This window comes from Stegostoma tigrinum, chromosome 24 (genome assembly GCF_030684315.1).
Source record: "Stegostoma tigrinum isolate sSteTig4 chromosome 24, sSteTig4.hap1, whole genome shotgun sequence".
In the NCBI taxonomy this organism is placed as follows: Eukaryota; Metazoa; Chordata; class Chondrichthyes; order Orectolobiformes; family Stegostomatidae; genus Stegostoma; species Stegostoma tigrinum.
In genome coordinates, this window is record NC_081377.1 from 10590751 (window position 1) to 10606250 (window position 15500).

Genomic DNA, 15500 nt, shown 5'->3' on the forward strand with positions numbered 1-15500 from the left:
ACAGAAACAGCCTCTCTGGTGCAACTCATCTATGGTGACCAGATAATTCAGATAAAACGAGTCCCATTTGCCAGCATTTGGCCCAATTCCCTCTAACACTTTTCTGTTCACATAACCATCCAGATGCCTTCTAAAAGTTGTAATTGTACTAGATTCCATTATTTCCACTGGCAGCTCATTCCACACACGCACCACCCTCTGTGTGGAGAAAGTTGCTCCGAAGGCCCCTTTTAAATCTTTTCCCTCTCACCTTAAACCTAAAGCTCCCTAGCCTTGGGGTAAAGACCTTGTCTATTTACCCTATCTCATGATGTTATAAACGTCTATAATGTCACCCCTCAGCCTCCGACACTCCAGGGAAAATAGCCCAGCATATTCAGCCTCTCCCTGTAGCTCAAACCCTCCAACCTGGAAACATTCTCATAAATCTTTTCTGAACACTTTCAAGTTTCACAACATGGTGGCCAGAAATGCACCCAGCATTCCTAACCAATGGGCTGTACAGCTGCAACATGACCTCCCAACTCCAATACTCAATGTACTGCACAATAAAGGCAAGCATATCAAAAGTCTTCCTCACTATCCTATCTACCTGTGACTCCACTTCCAAGGAATGATGAAACTGCACTCCAAGGTCTCTTTGTTCAGCAATGCTCCCCAGGATATTACCATTAAGTGTAGAGGTCGTGCCCTGACTTGCCTTTCCAAAATGCAGCACCTCACAGTCACCGAAGTCAAACTCCATCTGTCACACCTCAGCCTATTGTCCCATCTGATCAAGATCCCAGTGTACTCCGAGATAACCTTACTTATGTGATTTTTGATTTAAAAAAACTGAAACTTAACATTCATAATGTTATATCACATCCCACCTGCATCATCTACTGCAAAGTTTTACCCTTCCTTTTCATATCAGTCCTGAGTTATACGATCACTTTGTCTTCAAAAGACCTGAAGACAGGCTTCACAGTTCTATGCTCCTACTATGAAGAAGCCCTAGTCTGATAATCTCTGTGATTTGAAACCCATGAGGGCCATGCTGAACACAGCTCCACCAGTATCTGGATGGGGGCATGATACCTGATTCTATGTAACTGAAACCTGAGTGTGTACCAGTCCAGAGATGACCAGCCTTATTGTCTCTGTATAGAGTTAATAGATCCTAAAGTCTGTTGATTTTCACTGACGTGGATATCTTCCATCAACAACTCAGACCAAGAGTGATTGACCCGAGCAAAGGTCACTGCCAGATACTTGCTAAACTCCACCAGTGTCATCCAAGGGTTTCCAAAATGAAGATATTGGTGAGAAATTGTGTGTGGCAGCCAGGCTTGGATGCAGACATAGCCACTTCGGTGGGGCAGTGCCTAGACTGCCAACAAGGATAAAAATTATTGCCAGTAGATGCCCCATATTCATGCAAATAGCCAAGAAACCCTGGGCTTGGTTACATATCAACTATGCAGATGCTTTCATGGGCTCGATGCTTTCAGTCCTTGAGGATACATTTAAGTCATCATTGGACAAGCCTATGGACGTATATGGAATAGCGTAGGTTAGATGGGCTTCAGATCGGTATGACAGGTCGGCACAACATCGAGGGCCGAAGGGCCTGTACTGTGCTGTAATGTTCTATACCCACTCAAAGTCTGACTTGGTATCAGGAGACTAGCCTCTGGAGTTATTTCACTCTGAGGGATCACATTCCAACCCTCTCAAGATACAGGCCAGGTAGCAGAGGATAAGATAATTCCAACATTGTACCCATATTCAAAAATATTACAGAGTGTGGGCCAAACAGCAATGTCAGTCAGTCTAATCTCAGTCATGGTCAAATTGCTAGAATCAGTAAAAACCAAAAGAACTGTGGATGCTGTAAATCAGGAACAAAAAACAAAGTTGCTGGAAAAGCTCAGCAGGCCTGGCAGCATCTGTGGAGGAAAAAACAGAGTTCACATTTCGGGTCTGGCTACCCTTCCTCAGAACTGACGGTGGCTGGGAAAATGTCAGTTTATATGCAGAAAATAGGGAGGTGGGTGGGGTAGGGAGTGCATGTGGAACACTTCCTTCACCCCCAACACCTCCCCACAGACCGACGGCACTTTCCCCTGTAAACAGCAAAGGTGCAATACCTGCACATTTATCTCCTCCCTCCCCAGTATCCAAGGGCCTAAACATACCTTCCAGGTGAAGCAACACTTCACCTGCACTTCCCAGAATCTAGGCTACTGCATTCAATGCTCACAGTGTGGTCTGCTCTACACTGGGGGACAAAAACATAGACTTGGCGAACGCATCGCAGAACAAATACGTTCTGCTTGCAAAAAAGACCCTGAACTACCTGTTGCCTGCCACGTCGATGCATCACCCTGCTCCCTGGCCAACATCTGTTTCCAGCTTGCTACAGTGTTCCAGTGAAGCCCAACGCAAGCTGGGGGCACAACATCTCATTTTCCACTTGGGGACCCTACAGACCTCCGGGCTCAATATTGAGTTCAATAATTTTAGGGCCTAAACTCTCTGATGTCCCAGCCCCCCACCCCACACACCAGGCCTTGTTACCGCATAGCCTGCCATTACACACTCCTTGTTATTAGTCACTAACAGCCCCCATTAACAACTATTCACCCTCCCAGCCTGATCGTTAGCAACTCCTTTGTCTGTCTAACTGTCTTTCTCTCTGGGCTCTATCCTATCCTTTACTCCTGACCCCACCCACGTACCTATTTTCTGCATATAAACTGATGTTTTCCCAGCCACCATCAGTTCTGAGCAAGGGTCACTGCACCCAAAATTTTAACTCTTTTCTCCTCCACAGATGCTGCCAGACCTGCTGAGCTTTTCCAGCAACTTTGTTTTAGTGTTAGAATCAGTATTGGATGATAGGATTAGTTGTTATCAGGTTAATCAGGGATAGTCAGCATGTTTTATTAAGAGAAGGTCATGCCTAAGTAACTTAATTTAAATTTTGTGAAAGTAAGGACAAGGATTGATGAGGTCAATTTGTCTACATGAATTTAGTAAGGCAGCAGACAAGGTCCAGATGGTAGGCTAATCAAAAAAAACCCCGTGGAATACTGTGGATTGAGGCAAATTGGATCCAAACATGACTCAGTGAGAGGGAACAAAGGGTAAAGGTCAATGGGCGCTTTTACTAATGGAAACTGGTTTCCAGTGCTGCTCCACATGGCTGTGTCAGGTCTCATGGTGTTTGTGGTGCATATTAATGTTTTATGTGGGAGGCACAATTCTGTAACTTATAAATGGCATAATAGTTAACGGTGAACGCAATGGCTGTCAACTGCAGAATGATATCAATCATGTGGCAAAGTGGCAAATGGAATTCAATTTGGAGAACTGTGAGGTCATATTTGATGAGGGTAAATACACAATAAATGGAAACGTATTCCAGAGAGACAAAGCAGTGAAAGATATTGAAGTGCATGTCCGCAGGTCCATGAAGGTGCCACGAAGGTAATTAATATGGAAAAGAAAGCATATGTCATGCTTTCCTTCACTGTTCAAGGTATTTAATACAAAAGCACGATGTAATGCTTAAATGATGTGTCAAACTTTTAGGCTACAACTGCAACTCAGTGCTCAGTTCTGGTCTCCATATCACAGGAAGGTCAAAGGAGGTTTACAAGAATGTTATCATGGCTTGAAAATTGCAGGCGTGAGGAAAGATTAGATGAGTTGAGTTTGTTTTGCTTCAAAGCGAGAAGGCAGAGAAATAATTTAGCTGTGGTGTACAGAATAATAAAGGGTTTGGATGGCATGAACAGAGTTGTCCTATCAGAGTGCTTTATTTATCAGTGATCACAAGTTTACAGCGATGGGTTGAAGGAATCAAGGGTCATGAGGAATCATCGTTTCATCCAGAGGGTTGTAGCTGTCTGGAATGTGTTGCCCAGTTTGGTGACGGAGGTAGAAACTGCAACCCCACACCAAAGTTCCCCATTCTTTTTATGATTCCAGATAGGATAGCTCCAAATTGTTAAGCTCCAAATGAGGAGAAATGAACAGGTTCCCATTATTTTACTCAGGCTACTTCATCCATGCATTCAACAATGTTAATTTAAAGATCAGGTCCTTACTTTATGAATGCTTTTCCCCCCCCCCCAACCCAAATGCTTTAAAAGGAGTGGATTTAACCAGACTTTCTAGAATTAACAAAAAAGTTATTGCATGTGGGAAGGAACACCGACGCAGCTCACACAGATACACTGAGAGAAATAACAGTGAGTCCCTGTATTGCATGCAAAGAGTGGACAGTTGATCATTGTAGCTTTTGCAGTGGAGGAGTTGACAGACCCAGTCCTTAGAAGTCTATGCGGCATCTGGAGAGATTAGTCATATGTAGGTCATTACCAGTAACACAGCAGTAAATAGGGGATTGCTCTTTGACTGCCAACTTCACAGAAGCCAAAACCCCAGCCCAGGCTGCTGTATTAATGTTCAGCTTACTGCTCTCTTTTCACACAATGGGAGAAAGGTTAGATGTATGAATGAACATCCTGGCGTGTTCACTTGATGAATTCAATACCTTTGGTTAAGGTGAGGAAAGAGCTATCAAACAGTGCAAGCATAATGGCGAGCAGCATACTGTCTAATTTTCATTCAGTAAACCCTGAGAGGTCTGTACATAGAAGCGACTTCTGAAGCCAGTAGGCAATACCACGACTTGTGCCGAACTACAATCACCTTGAAGTGACTGTGGGTGCAGTTGAGAGAGAACATAGACAGTGAGTGGTCATGGTAGTACTAGAAAAAAAGCAGACGAAGCAATGCACAGAGAAAAAAAATGAATGGACTTATTTTCGAGGTAATTGGGCGTGAAAGCTGGTGTGATGAACTAAAATTTGAAAGAATCATGAGAGGAAAGAGCAAGGTACAATCATCAGCATGTAGATCAATACACCCCAGTGTTCACCTATCCTGAACTAGATAGGTTATTAAAAGCTCTTCTGGCACCTAATCCAGGGACGTGGTCCAATGCTCCTTCTGCTGACTTTCTGAGCAATTTCCTGCCAAGTGATTTTTGTTAGCAAGTATCCTCCAACTGCTGTAGAGTGTGTGTCACAGCTACGATTCCCCCACTGTGCATCAAGGAAAGCACAATTAGCATGCAACACAGGCTTAGTGTCAAAGAACAAAGAAAAATACAGCACAGGAACAGGCCTTTCAGCCCACCAAGTCTGCAGTGACACATTTTGCCCTTCCATACTAAAACTGTCTTCACTGGGGAGGCAATGGCCGAACGGTATTATTGCTGGATCATTAATCCAGAGACCCAGATAATGTTCTTAGGATCCAGGTTCGAATCCTGTAATGGCCAATAGTGGAATTTGAATTCAATAAAAATTAAGAATCTATTGATGATCATGAATCCATTGTCAATTATCAGGAAAAGCTCATCTGGTTCACAAATGTCCTTTAGGGGAGGAAATTGCGGTCCTTACCTGGTCTGGCCTACATGTGTCTCCTGGCCCACAACAATGTGGTTGACTCTTAACTACCCTCTGGGAAATTAGGGATGGGCAATAAATGCTGCCTAGACAGCGACACCTTCATCCCGTGAATAAATAAAAAGGAAAAAAAACACTGACAGGATCCATATCCTTCTATTCCCTTCCTATTCCTGTATTCATGCAGGTCCTTCTTGAAAGCTGCTATTGTGTCTGCTTCCACCTCCTCTGGTAGTGTGTTCCAGGTATTCACCACCTTTTGTGTGAAAAGCATGCCTTGCACATCTCTTTTAAACATCACCACCCTGAAAGTGTACATCTTGAACCTTTGGCCCCTATTAGTTGACCCCTCCACCCTGGGAAAAAGCTCCTACTTCCTACTCTATCCATGCCATTCACAATCTTCTAAACCTCTATCAGGTCACACCACAATGTCCTGTATTGCAGTGAAAACAAACCAAAGTCTATCTAAACTTTCTTCATAGAAAAGATCCCCCATACTAGGCAACATACTGATGAACCTTTTCTGTACTCTCTCCAAAGTATCCATATCCTTCTGGTAGTGTGGTGACCAGAACAGTGTGCAATATTGTAAGTGTGAACTAAAGTTCTATAAAGCTGCGGCATAACTTGCCCATCCTCAATGGCCCTTACAATGAAGGCAAGCATGCGATAGGCCTTTTTTACTACATTATCTACCTACAATGCCACTTTCAGTGATCTGTGGACCTGCACACCCAGATCTCTCTGCACGTCAATACTCACAAGGGTTTGGCCATTCACTGTAAGATTTCCATCTGTACTTGACCTTCTGAAAATGTATCAACTCACATTTGTCCAGATAATACTCCATCTGCCACTTTTTCTGCCTATATGCCTCCAACTGATCTATATCCTGCTGTATCCTTTGACAATACTCCTCACTCTCCGCAACTCCAACAATCTTTGTATCGCAAAATTCTGTGAAAGTGTCCAGAAATCCTTCTTCTAAAACCACTATATCTTTGATACTGTTCACAAATGGCCAAAACGCCATCTTCAGATTGGCCTTACAAGTAATCCAGGTAAGTTCATGTTGAGCTTACGTGTTCCAGACTCGTGGCCATGCGTTTGAAATCAAATTTTGTCATAAAATTAGAATGAGCTGCCTCTGTTAAAATGTCACAGACAGATGCATTAGAATTACTTTCCAAAGTCTTTGCTATGCAATATTAGATTTTCTGCTCCCAGTAAACCTTGAAATTAATATTGAGGCCAATATTTCAGTGAGTGAATGGCCAATCTATGAAATAGCCTCCCAAGCGAAATGATGGAAACAATTAGTATTGATTCATTCAGATGCAAATTCAGTAGAGAGTGATTTCAGAAAATATCATCATGGGATACAATGTAGCAGAATTGAAGCATGACACAGGTTAAGTGTAAAATCCTTTGGAGGAACAGGTGACTCAAAACCTATGATTTCCAAAGCTGCCTACTCTTTTCCTTATGCCATATCCAGCTCTGTACAGATTCATTAACAACACATGAAATGTTATGAATATGTAACAGCTATTTTCAGTCCAAAGTTCATGGGTTATAAGTTAAACAGTCCATAGTCTGCCATTACAATCCTTTCTTCAACTTTGCGATTTAAATTTAAGTTTGATACAAAATGAAGATATGAATTACTTGTCTTCCTCTGTTTTGATGTACACTTTACAACTTACTATTGATAGTTCTTCAAGGACATGAGAATGAAATTCCGTTAGAGTTTGAGGTGCTTCTCCAGTCTCCAGACTAGACAGGAGACTGGTCTGGAGTTAAATGGAAAAGGGGGAGGTGTAAATTTTTTGGCTCTTTACTGTATCAAGGGTACATGTCACACTGCCCTAGAAAAGACACACTAACTATTGCAGACACAAATAATCAATCCAGAAGACACTGATATTCAGCCAAACCTGAGATAGATGAGCACTGAACATCATAGTCATGCAAACTGATGAACATTTATTAACTGAAATAATGGGAACTACTGTTGTCTTGGATTCTCCAGCATTTAAGTGTGAAGCTGGATGAACACAGCAGGCCAAGCAGCATCTCAGGAGCACAAAAGCTGACGTTTCGGGCCTAGACCCTTCATCAGAGAGGGGGATGGGGAGAATCGGGGTTGGAGGGGAGTGTGGAGTGGACAAGGGAGTCATGGAGAGAGCGGTCTCTCCAGAAGACAGACAAGGGTGCGGATGGAAAAATGTCTTGGGTGGTGGGGTTGGATTGTAGATGGCGGAAGTGTTCGAGGTAGATGCGTTGTATTTAGAGGTTGGTGGGGTGGAATGAGAGAACAAGGGGGATCCTCTTGGGGCGGTTGTGGCAGGGGCGGGGTGTGAAGGATGTGTTGCGGGAGATGCTGTCAAGGGCATTCTCGACCACTGCGGGGGGAACCTTGCAGTCCTCGAAGAACGTGGACATCTGGGATGTGTGGGAGTGGAATGCGGCGGAGGCAGAGGAAGAGGAATTGGGAATAGGGGATGGAATTTTTGCAGGAGGGTGGGTGGGAGGAGGTGTATTCTCGGTAGCTGTGGGAGTCGGTGGGCTTTAAAGGGACATCAGTTTCTAGCTGGTTACCTGAGATGGAGACAGAGAGGTCCAGGAAGGTGAGGGATGTGTTGGAGATGGCCCAGGTGAACTTGAGGTTGGGTGGAAGGTGTTGGTGAAGTGGATGAACTGTTCGAGCTCCTCTGGGGAGCAAGAGACAGCGCCGTTACAGTCAATGTAACGGAGGAAGATGTGGGGTTTGGGGCCTGTGTAGGTGCGGAAGAGGGACTGTTCCACGTAACCTACAAAGAGGCAGGTATAGCCTGGGCCGAGGCGGGTACCCATGGCCACCCCCTTTGTCAGTAGGAAGTGAGAGGAATTGAAAGAGAAGTTGTTGAGAGTGAGGATGGGTTCAGCTAGGTGGATGAGGGTGTTGGTAGAGGCGGACTGGTCAGGTCTGTGGGACAGGAAGAAGCGGAGGACCTTGAGGCCATCTGCATGAGGAATACAGGTGTATAGGGACTGGACGTCCATGGTGAAAAGGAGGTGTTGGGGGCCAGGGAATTGGAAGCTCTGGAGGAGGTGGAGGGCACGGGTGGTGTCACGGACGTAGGTAGGGAGTTCCTGGACCAAAGGGGAGAAAATGGAGTCTAGACAGGTGGCGATGAGTTCGGTGGGGCAGGAACAGGCCGAGACAATGGGTCGACCAGGGCAGGCAGGTTTGTGGATTTTGGGATGGAGATAGAAATGGGCCATGTGGGTTTGGGGAACAATAAGGTTGGAGGCTGTGGGTGGGAGGTCCCCTGAGGTGATGACATCATGGATGGTATTGGAGATGATGGTTTAGTGCTCGGGGACGTTACGTTCTCTGGTTACATTAACCGCCTCAACCTCTCCACCCCTCTCACCCACTCAAATCTCTCCACCGCAGAACGGGCAGCCCCCGCTCCAACCCCAACCTCACCATCAAACCCGCAGACAAGGGAGACGCTGTTGTAGTATGGCGCACTGACCTCTACATTGCCAAGGCCAAACGCCAAGTCTCCGACACCTCCTCCTGCCGCCCCTTGATCATGACCCCACCCCCGAGCACCAAACCATCATCTCCAATACCATCCATGACCTCATCACCTCAGGGGACCTCCCACCCACAGCCTCCAACCTCATTGTTCCCCAACCCCGCACAGCCTGTTTTATCTCCTTCCCAAAATCCACAAACCTGCCTGCCCTGGTCGAGCCATTGTCTCAACCTGTTCCTGCCCCACCGAACTCATCTCCACCTATCTGGACTCCATTTTCTCCCCTTTGGCCCAGGAACTCTCTACCTGCGTCCGTGACACCACCCACACCCTCCACCTCCTCCAGAACTTCTAATTCCCTGGCCCCCAACACCTCATTTTCACCACTGACATCCAGTCCCTATACACCTGTATTCCTCATGCAGATGGCCTCAAGGCCCTCCGCTTCTTCCTGTCCCGCAGGCTCGACTAGTCCCCCTCAAACAACACCCTCTTCCGCCTATCCGAACTTGTCTTCACCCTCAACAACTTCTCTTTCAATTCCTTCCACTTCCTACAGACTAAGGGGGGTGGCCATGGGTACCCGCATGGGCCCAAGCCATGCCTGCCTCTTTGTCGGTTACGTGGAACAGTCCCTCTTCCGCACCTACACAGGCCCCAAACTCCACCTCTTCCTCCATTACATTGATGACTGTAACGGCGCCACCTCTTGCTCCCCAGAGGAGCTCGAACACTTCATCTACTTCACCAACACCTTCTACCCCAACCTCAAGTTCACTTGGGCCATCTCCAACACATTCCACACCTTCCTGGACCTCTCTGTCTCCATTTCAGGAAACCAGCTAGAAACTGATGTCCATTTAAAGCCCGACTCCCACCGCTATCTAGAATACACCTCCTCCCTCCCACTCACCCTCCTGCAAAAACTCCATCCCCTATTCCCAATTCGTCCGCCTCCGCCGCATCTGCTCCCAGGCTGAAGCATTCCACTCCCGTACATCCCAGATGCTCACGTTCTTCAAGGACCGCAAGGTTCCCCCCGCAGTGGTCAAGAAGACCCTTGAACACGTTTCCTGCATTTCCCGCAACACATCCCTCACACCCCTCCCCCGACACAACTGCCCCAAGAGGATCCCTCTCGTTCTCACATACCACCCCACCAACCTCCGAATACAACGCATCATCTTCCGACACTTCCGCCATCTACAATCTGACTCCACCACCCAAGACATTTTTCCATCCCCACCCTTGTCTGTCTTCCGGAGAGACCACTCTCTCCGTGACTCCCTTGTCCATTCCACACTCCCCTCCAACCCCACCTCTCCGATGAAAGGCCTAGGCTCGAAACTTCAGCTTTTGTGCTCCTGAGATGCTGCTTGGCCTGCTGTGTTCATCCAGCTTCACACTTTGTTAACATTTATTAACTATTTATAACAGAGCAGGAAGGAAGACTTAAACAAGCCCAATGTGAGCTGATATCCTCCAGCTGTTAGCATAATTATTAATCCCTTATTATCCACCTTTTACAGTCATTAACAACAGAAGTACATTTGTGAAAATCCAAACCATTCAAAAACTGTCAATATCGACACTCCAGAAATCGATGGAAAGGATTAGAAGATTGTTGTGTTCTCTTGGCTAGGTTAAAATTAGCATAAGCTTTCTTATCTTTTCCAGACAGAGCAGAGCATTCATCGCCACAGCATGTTGATTTCACAAACTGCTAAATACCTAGAAACATCAAGTAAGACAAGCAATCTTTACCTCACAAATCAATGATTTTGTAGAATAAACTGCAGCAAATGCACTGAATGCTATGTCAGTGAACCACTGTGTAAATATCTGGCACAATCTACAGATTGTGATTGAATTAAACCAAAATGATACCAGTTTTGTTGAGATTATGGAATTTGTTGTATTTAAGAGAGATTTGTTTTTATTTTGGATGCTTTGCTTTCTGTGTTTCACACAACTTGGAAAGATGAGACCTGTTCTGCTTTGGTGTATGAAAAGCATTTGCATTGTGCTTGGAAAGATGGGTTACAAACAATACCTTTGCAGATTACTGCTACCATCCTGTCTCTTCATGGCATCCTCTTTATCTTTGGAAACTCATGGGTTAGGACAGTACCACCCTTTAGGCTGTAACAGCAACAAAACAAGTGAAGAGCAACAATAAGGATAAATCTTACAAACAATGCTCAATAGGAACATACACATTCCATTTTGTTCTGCTATACAGACTAAGCAAATGAACCATAGTTTGGCAATGTCCTTTAGGCTACATTGTAGAACCTCCTCTCAATAATGTCAACAAGGTGTCAAAGGCTAGCAGGGGCAGGCAGAAGTAAGCAGACTAACCATGATCTTTTTGGTGGGCAGAGAAGGCCATTAGAGCTGAATGGCCTAATTCATATACTCACATGCCTAATTACCAGGTCTGGTCCTCCTATTGTTTTGTCATCCAATGGTCTGTGATCAGTGCACTGTTAACTGAGAAGTGATTAAACTCTCTATTATTTGGTTGGATGGTTCTTGATTGTCAGTCAAACAGGCTTTTCCCAATCGTTGATGACTTAAAACTAAGAAACACATGTTTTCAAGGAAGAATTTTTTAAATTACCCCAATCTGGAAATCAACCTCTTACCCATAAATACTCCACAACAATTGTGGAAAATGGGAAGCCTTAATTTAGACTTGAGAGCATTATTTGAATATTTTGCTAAGTGGTGGGATGGGCAGTGTTATATGAGACATGAAGCCAGTATCAAATACGGTACTCACAAATGCCAGACTTCAGTGAAGTGTAGTCCATTGATTCGACAACTGCAGAAAATACATTCTTGGGCTAACAATTCACAAAAACCTGGAGCAAGATTAATCACAGATAATAAAATGTGAGGCTGGATGGACACAGCAGGCCCAGCAGCATCTCAGGAGCACAAAAGCTGACATTTCGGGCCCAGACCCTTCACCAGAGAGGGGGATGGGGTGAGGGTTCTGGAATAAATAGGGAGAGAGGGGGAGGCGGACTGAAGATGGAGCGAAAAGAAGATAGGTGGAGAGGAGAGTGTAGGTGGGGAGGTAGGGAGGGGATAGGTCAGTCCAGGGAAGACAGACAGGTCAAGGAGGTGGGATGAGGTTAGTAGGTAGGAAATAGAGGTGCGGCTTGGGGTGGGAGGAAGGGATGGGTGAGAGGAAGAACAGGTTAGGGAGGCAGAGACAGGTTGGACTGGTTTTGGGATGCAGTGGGTGGAGGGGAAGAGCTGGGCTGGTTGTGTGGTGCAGTGTGGGGAGGGGACGAACTGGGCTGGTTTTGGGATGCGGTGGGGGAAGGGGAGATTTTGAAGCTGGTGAAGTCCACATTGATACCATTGGGCTGCAGGGTTCCCAGGCGGAATATGAGTTGCTGTTCCTGCAACCTTCGGGTGGCATCATTGTGGCACTGCAGGAGGCCCATGATGGAAATGTCATCTAAAGAATGGGAGGGGGAGTGGAAATGGTTTGCGACTGGGGGGTGTAGTTGTTTATTGCGAACCGAGCGGAGGTGTTCCGCAAAGCGGTCCCCAAGCCTCCGCTTGGTTTCCCCAATGTAGAGGTAGCCACACCGGGTACAATGGATGCAGTATACCACATTGGCAGATGTGCAGGTGAACCTCTGCTTAATATGGAAAGTCATCTTGGGGCCTTGGATAGGGGTGAGGGAGGAGGTGTGGGGGCAAGTGTAGCATTTCCTGCGGTTGCAGGGGAAGGTGCCGGGTGTGGTGGGGTTGGAGGGCAGTGTGGAGCGAACAAGGGAGTCACGGAGAGAGTGGTTTCTCCGGAAAGCAGACAAGGGTGGTGATGGAAAATGTCTTGGGTGGTGGGGTCGGATTGTAGATGACGGAAGTAACAGAAGATGATGCTTTGTATCCGGAGGTTGGCGGGGTGGTGTGTGAGAACGAGGGGGATCCTCTTTGGGCGGTTGTGGCGGGGGCGGGGTGTGAGGGATGTGTTGCGGGAAATGCGGGAGACGCGGTCAAGGGCGTTCTCGACCACTGTTGGGGCAACAGTCCCTCTTCCTCACCTACACAGGCCCCAAACCCCACCTCTTCCTCCGTTACGTGGATGACTGTATCGGCGCCGCCTCTTGCTCCCCAGAGGAGCTCGAACACTTCATCCACTTCACCAACACCTTCCACCCCAACCTTCAGTTCACCTGGGCCATCTCCAGCACATCCCTCACCTTCCTGGACCTCTCAGTCTCCATCTCAGGCAACCAGCTTGTAACTGATGTCCATTTCAAGCCCAGCAACTCCCACCCACCCTCCTGCAAAAATTCCATCCCCTATTCCCAATTCCTCCGCCTCTGCCATATCTGCTCCCAAGATGAGGCATCCACTCCCGCACATCCCAAATGTCCAAGTTCTTCAAGGACCGCAACTTTCCCCCCACAGTGGTCCAACCTGTCCCTGCCTCCCTAACCTGTTCTTCCTCTCACCCATCCCTTCCTCCCACCCCAAGCCGCACCTCCATCTCCTACCTACTAACCTCATCCCACCTCCTTGACCCGTCCGTCTTCACTGGACTGACCTATCCCCTCCCTACCTCCCCACCTATACTCTCCTCTCTACCTATCTTCTTTTCTCTCCATCTTTGGTCCGCCTCCCCCTCTCTCCCTATTTATTCCAGAACCCTCACCCCATCCCCCTCTCTGATGAAGGGTCTGGGCCCGAAACGTCAGCTTTTGTGCTCCTGAGATGCTGCTGGGCCTGCTGTGTTCATCCAGCCTCACATTTTATTATCTTGGATTCTCCAGCATCTGCAGTTCCCTTTATCACTGATGCAAGCTTAATCACATTTTGGTCTACATGTTGTTGCTATGCAAGGGAATTATAAATAGTAGCTAGTGAATTTGGCAAACTGATTAATGATGATGTGTAACTCAACTCTCCAAATAATTCCTACTTGCTAGGTTTGCCATATTGTATTGTGACATAAGTGAACTATATAGAAGCCATGAAACTATGTAAGCTCGATTTAGGGAACATTTTCTGACAAAGAACATTTGCATTGCATACTTGTTAACAGATTACAGAAAAAAAAAGGATTTTATTTAGGAATAAAAGCAAAAAGTGCTGGGGACCCTTAATAGGTCTGGTAGCATTTGTGGCTGGAGAATTTGAGTTAATATTTACCAAACTTCTTTCTCTCTCCATAATTTTTGCCTAGCCAGTTGTATTTCTCCAGTAGTTTACTTTTTTTTTGATAGCCAGTACCTTGTAGGATTTTGCTTATACAATGGCATTTAATTCATTCAAACAAAATGCAATTAACAAGAAGGTTTCTTAGTATAAATAAAACACAGTTTGTTAACAAGAAATACTGGCATTTGACAGACATAAAGGAAAAAATAAATAAAGAGCCAATCACCTTGATTAATTTTAAGTCTGTGGAATGAAATGTTAGATTACAATAAAACATGTTCTAACAAATCCTACGAGATGGTGAAAGAATGCACACATAACAGAAAGAGAGATAACATAATTTACCATAAGGAGGATAGAAAGAGACATTTAACAGCACTTCCTTTAGGCTGTGCTAAATAAATAGTTGTTTATTTGAAATAACTCAATAATGAGGTTGTTGAAAAGCACACTGGAGTGTAGGCTTCTTAACAGGTAAGTTCAAAAACAGGGGCAAGCTGAGCTGAAACTTCACAAATTAGTGCAAAGGCCCCAGGCAGATAGAGCCTTCTGCCTAATTCAGGGCACCACAATTAGGAAGAATAGCGAGACTGTGGGCCAGGGTTAATATCCAAGATAATTCAGTTGTGTGGAGAAAGCAGAGAAGTTCTCATTAGAACCAAAAATGTTCGCCATAGGGTTAACAAATTGTGAGGTAGTCTTATTCAGTGAATAGGGCAAAATATTTTCCAATAATTGAAAGGTTGGTAACCAGAGGAGGCAAATTTAAGATGGTTTGAAAAAAAAAGGCTCTGGAGACTTTATGTTAAACATTGAGTTGACTCAAACTGGAAGGCCACTGCTTCAAACGAAATTCAGTCGTGACTTCCATAACAAATTGATTGAATACTTTTCTCAAGAAATGCAAAGGACTATGAGGAAAGTAAAGACAGTAGCACTAACTGACTATCTTTCAAAGTGGTAGTGTAGATACAATGGACCGATTGGCCTCCTTTATGCTATGAAATGAGATCAATGATCAGCAGTACAACAAAAGTATGTTGTTAGAGGCCCTTTCCTAATCTGTTCTGCAACTCACCAACAATATGCACTGATATAGAGCCTTTAAAGTAATAGACTATTTCAAGGTGCTTTTCAGGAATGCTATGAAATAAAATTTAACTCTGCATCACAAAACAAGATGGAGAAAAGTTTAATGATGAAGCAGCTACATTGACTTTTTGCCTCCATTTCTAACTATAAATTCCTAAAATTCTTTGGAGACCCAGCAGGAACCTGCTCTCCTGACTGAAATGTGGCTGGCACACTGAAT